The 9297-nt window shown below is 47.7% G+C and overlaps 1 protein-coding gene across 3 annotated transcripts in view; it reads right to left on the bottom strand.

Moving 5' to 3' along the window:
• Nucleotides 1-6886, bottom strand: part of COL6A2 (collagen type VI alpha 2 chain) — a 42121-nt gene extending 35235 nt beyond the window's left edge. Inside the window, exon 1 of one of the 3 annotated variants that reach the window (XM_006163127.3) lies at nt 6780-6886. The gene's annotated coding sequence lies outside the window, so the exon portion shown is untranslated. Of the gene's footprint in view, nt 1-6422; nt 6749-6779 lie in introns of those variants that run through there. The other 2 variants (XM_006163126.3, XM_027766194.1) reach the window with 2 other exon arrangements.
• Nucleotides 6887-9297: the final 2411 nt, after the last annotated feature.

Below are 9297 nucleotides of genomic sequence, written 5' to 3'. Positions count from 1 at the left end.
CACTCTTTCATGATAAAAAAAAGACATTAGTAAACTAGGAATAGAAGGAAATTACCTTAACATAATAAAATCTATACTATATGACAATCACAGTGAGCCTTATATGCAATGCTGAAAGTTTAAAAGCTTTTCCTCTAAGGTAAGGAACAAGGTATTAGCAGCTACTGTCAGTGCAATTAGGGAAGAAAAATAATTAGGAGGCATTACAACTTGAAAGGAAGAAGTGAAATTATTTTTATTTGCTGACAAGATCTTATATGCAGAAAACTTTAAAGATTTCACAAAACACTGTTACAACTAATAAGTTCAGCAAACTAGCAGGCTACATAGTCAACACACAAAAAGATAATTTGCATATGTATATGAGGGGATCTTCAAAAAGTTCATGGAAAATGCATGTTATGAAAAAACTATGCATGGTTTAAAACTTTTTTGCACCAAAATAAACTCATACTTTAATTCAATTTTCCAAGAACTTCGAAGGTCCCATATTAAGATTTGGATTATGGTTACTTCCCTAAAGTCTCATGGTTTAAAATTTGGTCTTAGTGGGTGGTAACTGGGTGGCCCAAGAAATTTATGTGTTGGGATTTGATTATATTGATTGCATTGTATAAGTATTGAGTGAAAACTTCATGGGTTAAGCCTTTGAATGTGCTACTGTCACTGTGGCAGAACTTCTATGATTGACCTATAGCAAATCTATAAGGAGAAGGAATAAAACCAGAACGGCAGAGAAAGCCCTATTGTTGCAGACCATAGTCTGCTAAAAGTCCTGCTTTGCAACATTTTATGATACAATTGGACTTTCCAGTCAGTAGACTTGTGACCTATTTATTAAACCCTATCTCTTATAATTCATCAGGCTTGAGTATTTTCTTTCTTTCCTTTTTTTTTTTTTTTTTTTTTTGCTATAAGGCGCATGCACTCACCAGAAAGACAGAGAGAGACAGAGAGATAGAAAACGAGAAATCACCCCCCAGCGGGGATGGCCACACCTCAATCCCTTCTCGTCCATTCTCCTCTCGGGATCTTGGGCACATATGCACATGCGCCCGGTGTGAGTTTAAACCACTGAGTATGAAACTTGAACCAAGGTCGACTACAGGGGAGTCCAGCGACGTAGCCATTATGCTAACTGCTGGTCCCAGGCTTGAGTATTTCTGTTAGCAATACAGTAATGCACTAAGACACTCCTCATATATTTACTAAAAATGAATGATCCTGAAAGGAAATGAGGAAAATAATTACATTTACTATAGTTTCAAAAAAACAAACAAACAAACAAAAAACAAAAACAGAATACTTGGGAATTAATCAAGGAGGTGAAAGACTTATACAGCAAAAACTATGAAGCATCACTAAAAAAAATTAAAGAAAACATTAATAATGGGTTAGTCTGTTGTAGTGCAACGGATAAGTCCTGTGCCTAGGAAGCTGGATCCCACATGGCTAACCATGGTTCAAATCCTGGCCAGGGCAATTTGAAAAACATACCAGGAGTGTGTGTGTGTGTGTGTGTGTGTGTGTGTACCTAAAATTCTGACGAGATGGAGAAATGGAGAAGGGAATCAAAGTGTGACTATGCCCCATTGGGGGGTTCTTTTTCTTACACTCTCTCTCTGGTGAGTATATGAGCTCTCTGGCAACTGAAAAATCTAGAAAGAAAGAAAAAGAAAACATAAATAAAAGGAAAGACCTACCATGTTTATATATGAAAGACTTAATATTGTTAAGAAGTCAATACAATATGCACTTGCCAGAGAGAGACAGAGAGTCAGAGACTTAAGGAGAGGGAAAGCAAAACGGAGAGGGAGACCAGAAAGGGAGAGAGAAAGCATCTCCTAATGGGGTCTGGTCACACTACAATGCCCTCACCTCAATTTTTTCATCCTGTTGGGATTTTGGGCATATATGCAGAGGGGCCTAGCATGTTTTTCCAGCTACTGGGTCTGGGACTCAAACTGCAGTTGGTTATGTGGGGTCTGGATTTTTTAACTACTCTGCCTTGGGGCTGCCTTCCTGACTCCTGGAAATAAAAAAATCCATCCTAAAATTAATTTCAAGGAACTATGGATAGCCAAAATAATACTGAAAAGAAAAGAAAAGAACAGAGTTGGAAGACTCACACTTCCTAATTTTGAAACTTATTGCAAAGGTGTACAATAATCAATGTAGTGTAATACTGGCATAAAAACAGACATAGATATCAATGAAATAGAACAGAGAATTGAGAAATAAACTCTGGCATGTATGGGCAGACAATTTTCAACAATGAGTCCTGGAATATTCATAAGGAAAAAGACAGTTTTTGACGAGTGGTGCTAGGAAAACTGGTATCTATATGCAAAAGAATGAAATTGGACCTTTAGCTAAATCATATTTTAAATGATTTCAAAATGAGTCTATGACCTAAATGTAAAACATAAATCTTTAAAGCTCTTAGAAGAAAACATGGGGAAATAACTTAATGATACTCGATCTGGCCATGATTTCTGGGATCTGACCCCAACGATACTGGCAACAACAACAACAAAATGGACAAATTGGATTTCATTTAATTGGAAACTTAAATGATTAATTTAATGGATTTCATTTCATTTCATTGAAAATTAAAATATTTTGTGCAGCAAAAGACTCCATAAAAGAGTAAAAATACAACCCATGGAATGGGTGAAAATAAGTGCAGATCATATCTATAAAAAGGGATTAATACCTAGAATGTTAATACCCAGACTATATAAAGAACCACTGAAACCCACCAACATTAAAACAATTCAGATTCAGACACGGACATAGCATTTCCTTGGAGAAGATATGCAAATAGCAATAATCATATGAAAAGATGTTGAACATGAATCATTAGGAAAATGCAAAACTACAACAAGATACCACTTCATACCCATCAGTATGGCTACTATAGAAAACAAGAGAAAATAAGAAGTGTTAGCAAGGATATGGAGAAATTGGAACCCTCTGCACTGTTGATAGAAATGGAAAGGGGTACGGCTCTGTGGAAAATAGGTATTTCCTCAAAAAATTGAAATTGAATTTCCACATGGTCCAGCAAATCCATTTCTGGGTATAAATGTACTCAAAAAAACTGAAGCTAGGGTCTTGAAAAGGTATCTGTACATCTGTATTCATAGATGGATCATTTGTGATGGTTAAAATATGGAAGCAATCTAAAAGTCTTATAACCGATGAATGGATAAGTAAAATTGTGTATATACACATGATGGAATATCATTTAGCTTTAAAAGGAAGGAATTACTTATTTATTTTTTTTTTTGAGAGGTTTTTGCTATAGGGTGCATGTGCTTGTCAAAAAGACAGAGAGAGACAGACAGAAAGTGAGAAATCACCCCTCGGGGGGATGACCACGCCACAATCTCTTCTCCATTCTCCTCTCAGGATCTTGGGCACACGCCCACATGCACCCGGTGTGAGTTTAAGCCACCAGGTCTGGGACTCGAACTGTGGTTGACCACACGGGAGTCCAGCGACATAGCCACTACGCCAGCTGCTGGTCCCCAAAATGAAGGAAATTCTAAAACATGGATTGAGGACATTATGTTAAGTGAATAAACCACTCACAAAGGGACAAATATTATATGATCCCACTTATATGAGTCACCTAGAGGATCCAAATCTATAGAGGCAGGAAGTAGAATGGTGGCTGCCATTCTTAATTTCTATTGTAGGGGAAAGGAGAACGGGGAGTTCTTACTTAATGGGTTTGCAAAATGAAGAATTATGATCATGAAAAGTGGTGATGGTTGCATAACACCATGAATGCATTTATGCTTTTTTTTTTTTTTTGAGAGGTTTTCGCTCTAGGGCGCGTGTATTCACCAGACAGACAGAGAGAGACATAGAGACAGAAAGCGAGAAATCACCCCCCAAGGGGGATGGTCACGCCGCAATCCCTTCTCCATTCTCCTCTCGGGATCTTGGGCACACACGCACACGTGCCCGGCGTGAGTTTTAAGCCACCGGGTCCGGGACGCGAACCGCGGTCGACTATGTGGGAGTCCAGCGACATAGCCATTACGCTAACTGCTGGTTCCCAACATGAATGCATTTAATATCACTGAACTGTACACTTAAAAATGGTTGAGATAGTAATTTTATGCCATGTTTTTCACCATAATAAAAGACGCTGAGGGAGAAAAAGCTCTTACAAATCCATAAAAAGTGAACACCTGTTAATAAACCAATAGGCAAATCTCAATAAAACTACAAATGGTCAGTGATCAAATAATGTTGTACGGCATAAAAACCAAGATATGCAGAACAATCCCAAAGCAAGGTATCATTCTTCATCAGTGAAATGGGTAAATAAGGAAAAGGACTGATCCTATCCAGGGGAGAACCCAAGGTCCTTCTCCACTTCTCTAGTTGGCATCTGACAACTGGCTTTTGAAAGCCTTAATATTTTTCATACCCTTGGACTCAGAATCTGTCCTTCTGGAAGCAGGGGTCTCTCAGAGTTGGGAACCTCACCCCACCTGCTCACTACAGCATTCACAAACCGGCACTAGAAGGCAGATGCACTATCTGGGGTGGCTGCTGCTGTCATACACATTGATAATGGTGGCTGCCCCCGCAGCCTGTGGATATGTTGCCTTGAATATGGCCCGGTCCCGGCACGTGTCTGGAGGGCAGGGTCAGGCCCCCCAGGTCCTGGTCACTAAGCAGCATCCCAGTACCCCTGCTTGCTCACTGGTGTTCCCCCAACCAGGGTTCCCCACCCAATCTTTGCATAATTGTGAGAAAGAGTCCACAGGAGGGACCAACTTATCAAATGTGGGGCCCTATTTAAACGGAGAGCATCAAATCGTGTGTGTTTTTGTTAAAACAATCACAAGAGCTGCTTGATAAAGCACATTGTGGCTATAAACGTAGTCTACGTACATTCCATGTGTCTAGGGTCCCTCAACAACCCAGTTAGGTAAGAAGTGTGGGTGCTTTTGAGCCTGACCTCCAGGCTACAGAAGCGTGGCTACAGGCTACAGATGAGAGACTGGAGGCTTATGGAGCGTGGGCTTGGTCACACCCTTTGCTGAGGCCCCAAGAAGACTCCCTCAGGGTGCTGGCTGTAGAGCCCCTGCTGCCCGTGGCTCCTGAGGCCATGAGAGGCTTTTGGTGGCCCCATTCACACAGAGCTGCCCATGTAATCTGAGTGCTCCTGCCAGCATGGGCATGCATGGGCACGACAGGGTCCAGATCCATCTGGCCAGGTGGCTTGAGTAGCATGAGCCTGGCCTCTCCCCTGGATGTTGCCCTCCCTGTTTCTTCCACCACAGATGCCCCACAGCTGTCCCCCTACTCCTCACCAAGGTCTCCAAAGGCTCCCCCACACCACTGTCATCAGCTTCGGAGAGGCCAGGGCCACCCACAGTCCAGCAAAACCTGCAGGCCCTGCAAAGGGGATGGCTGTGCCCCTCCTGTGCTCTGTCCTCCCCTCCTCATCTGACCCAGGACACTCGCTGGTCCCATCATTTGCCTCCCTGCTGGGAGCCCCAAATGCCTATTTTGCCTCCAGACCTTCGAGAAAGGAGGTGAGTGTAAACCCCAATGCTTTTGTTTTTGGTTAAATGTAAGACCGCCTCTGAGCTAGAGCTACCATATTGGAGGAAACAAGAGGGACTTCTAAAGGTCTCAAGACTTTCTTCAGGGGCCCTTGAGTGTGAGCGAGGATGGTGCCTGGTTCTTGCCTGGGCACAGGTGGGCACTGGGCTCCCCTGCCCACCTGAGGCTCCACAGGGCAGGTGCTCTGCTCCTAGGCTGTCCTTCCCGTCCTCTTGGGAAGAGAGGTCCAAAGGTCCTGCTGCTCTGGAGGAACCCTGGGGTTTGTGGGGCCCAGTCCAGCAGGACAGTGGGTGGAAGCACCATCACCTACCTCACCTTCTGAGCCCTTCAGTCATCTGGAGCAGACTCTAAGTGCTGGGGGATGATCCAGGGTGGGAGAATGGGACCGACTGAGCTCTCTGCAGTGTGTGTGGGGGCAGTGGGGGTATGGCCTGTGCTCCCCTCCCAGTACTCATTCCTGCCCCACAATCCTAGAAGGAGGGGACTGCTTTCCTCTCTTGCCCTGGGGAAAGTCACCAGAATTCCTGGAGACCCTGCTCCCAGTTCCAAGTCCAAGGGGAGGAGGGTTCTTCCAATGGGACAGATGTAGGCCCCTCAACACTCCCCAAACATCCTCCAGGCCAGGGAGGAAACCCGACCTCCAAATGGACGACAGATACTGAGCCTTTGGGGCAATGGCCGGGTGGTATCCACAACGGGGAGACGTCCGGGGGTACAGGCAGTAGGCCGGAGAGCTGCAGGGTTCTGGCACCGAGCTCAGACATAGAGAGAAGCCCCTGCCCAGTCCAGCTGTGCCCGAGCCAAACCCCCAGTGCACACCAACTCACCGGCGCCCTGGGCCAAAGGAGCGGGCCCTCGGAGGGCAACAGCGCGCACCCAAGGCGCGGACCTTTGGAGACACGAGCGTGGGCCAAGCAGATAGGACGCGGGGCCTGCTAGGCGGGCGCAGGCTCCATTCCCAGCCCCTCCGGAGTGGGGGTCGGTTAGAGCAGCAGAGCCAGGCCCCCGGGCTTGGTAGGGCCCTTCCCGGGATGACCGAGGGAGGAACAGAGCCGGCTCAGAACTTGCGGACCGAGCGGAAGGGCGGTTTCCTAGCCGCCAGCCTCACACGCAGCGCCGGTTCGACTCCGCGGCCTGGCCAGTCCCGACGGCAGAGGTCCTCGCGGTCTGGCAGGGGCGCTTACCTGATCCCGGGACCGGCTTTGGTCGCCGGCGCTGGATACTTCCCGAGCAGGCTCCGGTCTGACCGCCAGAGAAGCGGGTGCCGAGTGGGCAGGAGGGAGGGGACCGCAGGAGGGGCCGCCCACTTTACCCCCACCCCGCCCGTCGCTGTGCCCAGGACTACCGCCACCGGGAGGCGCTGCGGCCCTGCAGACCAGCCGGGCGGGGTCGGCGAGGGGATGGGAGGACCCGGGAGGGGCAGGGAGGGCAGGACCAGCCCCCAGACTGCGTAGGGGTGAGGGGGAGGCGGCTGCCACCGATCTGCGAAGTCGTCCTGAGTAGAGTCAAATCACCTCACCCAGCCCTGTCTCCCCCCGCCCCCAGTCCGTACTCCTCCCCCACTAGGGTCCCCACTTCTGTCACTGGTCCCAGCTGGCCGCGGCTCGCTGCTGGGCTTTCACCTCTCAGGGCTGACCCTGCCTCCTGTCCCATTTCTGGGGCGATCTGGGAGGGACCTGGGGCGTTAGGGACTGCACTCTGGAGACTCGCCTTTCTGTAGAGGCTGCCTCTGGGGCTAGTGCAGGGTCTTCTCCTCAAGGCTCCCTCCCTCAGTGTCCCCCACGCTCATCCTCCTCCTCGCCCACTCTGGGAGAGGCTGAGTCTGCGTGGAGATTCCGCAAGGGCGGATCCTACTTCCCAGCACCGGCTTGGGACATGCAGCCTCTGGGCAGAGGGTCAGAACCGTGCCCTGGGTTTCCCACATGCGTGTGGGGCACTGTACGACCTTTGCGAGGCGTAGTCAAGGCAATTCTTTTTTTTTTTTTTAAGTATTTAATTTAATTTATTTTATTTTTTTATTTTAATTTTAATTTAATTTATTTATTTATTTTAATTTGACCAGAGAGGAACAGAATGAGAGAGAGGGGGAGAAAGGGAAAGTGAAAAAGCAAGCTGCCAGGTCCGGGACTCAAACCACAGTCGGCCATGTGGGAATCCAGCACCCTTAATCACCTCGCCACCTGCTGTCCCCAAGGCAATTATTTTTTTCTTTCATTGTTTTTAAAGATTTTTTCCATAGGGCCTGTCGTGCCAGACAGAGACAATGGAGACAGTGAGAGGGAAAGTGAGAAATCACCCTGGGGGCGGGGGTGGCCACATCACAATCCCTTCTCCTCTATTATCTTCCTCTGATTTTGGGCTTGCACATGCACCCCATATAATTGTCAAGCCACCAGGTCCAGAACTTGAACTGTGGTCATGCACCATGGAAGTCCAGGAGTTCCACTATGCCACCTGCTGGCCCCAGGGTGACTTTTTTTCCCCCCAGGGGTTTTGTTATAGGGTGCTAGAGATCAGAGAGAGGGACTGAGAGCTAGAAAGCAAGAAATCACCTTCCCCGAGGATGGCCATGCTGGGATTTTGGGCATGCAAGCACCCAGAATGAATTTCAAGTCACTGGGCTGGGACTCTAACTATAGTTGACCATGCGGGTATCCAATGCTTTAACCATTGCACCATCTGCTCACCTCAACCCCAGGACAATTCTTTTTTTTTATATAAAAGATTTTTGGTATAGGGCCCGTGCGCTCGCCAGAAAGATAGAGAGAGACAGAGACACAGAAAGCGAGAAATCACCCCCCAGGGGGGATGGTCACGCCGCAATCCCTTCTCCTCCATTTTCCTCTCGGAATCTTGGGCAAGCATGCACATGTGCCTAGTGTGAGTTTAAGCCACTGGATCCAGGACTTGAACTGCAGTTGACTACATGGGAGTCCAGTGACATAGCCATTACGCCAATCGCTGGTCCCACCAGGACAATTTTTAAACAGAGGTCAAGCAGTTGCTGTGAGGCCCTAGTTGTAGATGAGATTTTATAAATCTCTGAGTAACCCCTTCCACCAGGAAATAAAGCCCTGGGTCCCTAGTCACCTGGACCCTGGGAAGCACCCTTCCTGTGCGCACATTTGCCTGTCTTTTTTTTTCTTTTTTGGAGAGATTTTCACTGTAGGGCGTGTGCGCTCACCAGACAGACAGAGAGAGACATAGAGACAGAAAGCGAGAAATCACCCCCCAGGGGGGATGGTCACGCCGCAATCCCTTCTCCTCCATTCTCCTCTCGGGATCTTGGGCACGCACGCACACGTGCCCAGCGTGAGTTTTAAGCCACCGGGTCCGGGACACGAACCGCGGTCGACTACGTGGGAGTCCAGCGACATAGCCATTATGCTAACTGCTGGTTCCCACATTTGCCTGTCTTTAAGACTTTTCTCCCTTAATCTCCTGAAGCCTGTCTGCTCAGTTCTGTCTCCTGGCGGATGGTAAGGTAGTCTAGGGCAGGCATCTGTGCAGGTGTCTTTGTGTCCCCATCAGAACAGCAAGGGTAGGAAGCAACTTTCCAGTGTGAGAGAGAAGGATTACCACCCAGCTCAGAGCACTCTGTGTGCTGATCTGACCAAAGACCATCCCACCAGCAATTTGTTGCCAGAGATCCAGCCAAATAGTGGTCTGGCTGGATCCTGCTCTCAGGGCCCATCTTCCTTC

Source organism: Tupaia chinensis, unplaced genomic scaffold, assembly GCF_000334495.1.
Source record: "Tupaia chinensis unplaced genomic scaffold, TupChi_1.0 Scaffold141399_1, whole genome shotgun sequence".
In the NCBI taxonomy this organism is placed as follows: domain Eukaryota; kingdom Metazoa; phylum Chordata; class Mammalia; order Scandentia; family Tupaiidae; genus Tupaia; species Tupaia belangeri.
The sequence above is the reverse complement of the archived record's forward strand: the minus strand, read 5'-3'. Positions and strand labels throughout refer to the sequence as shown.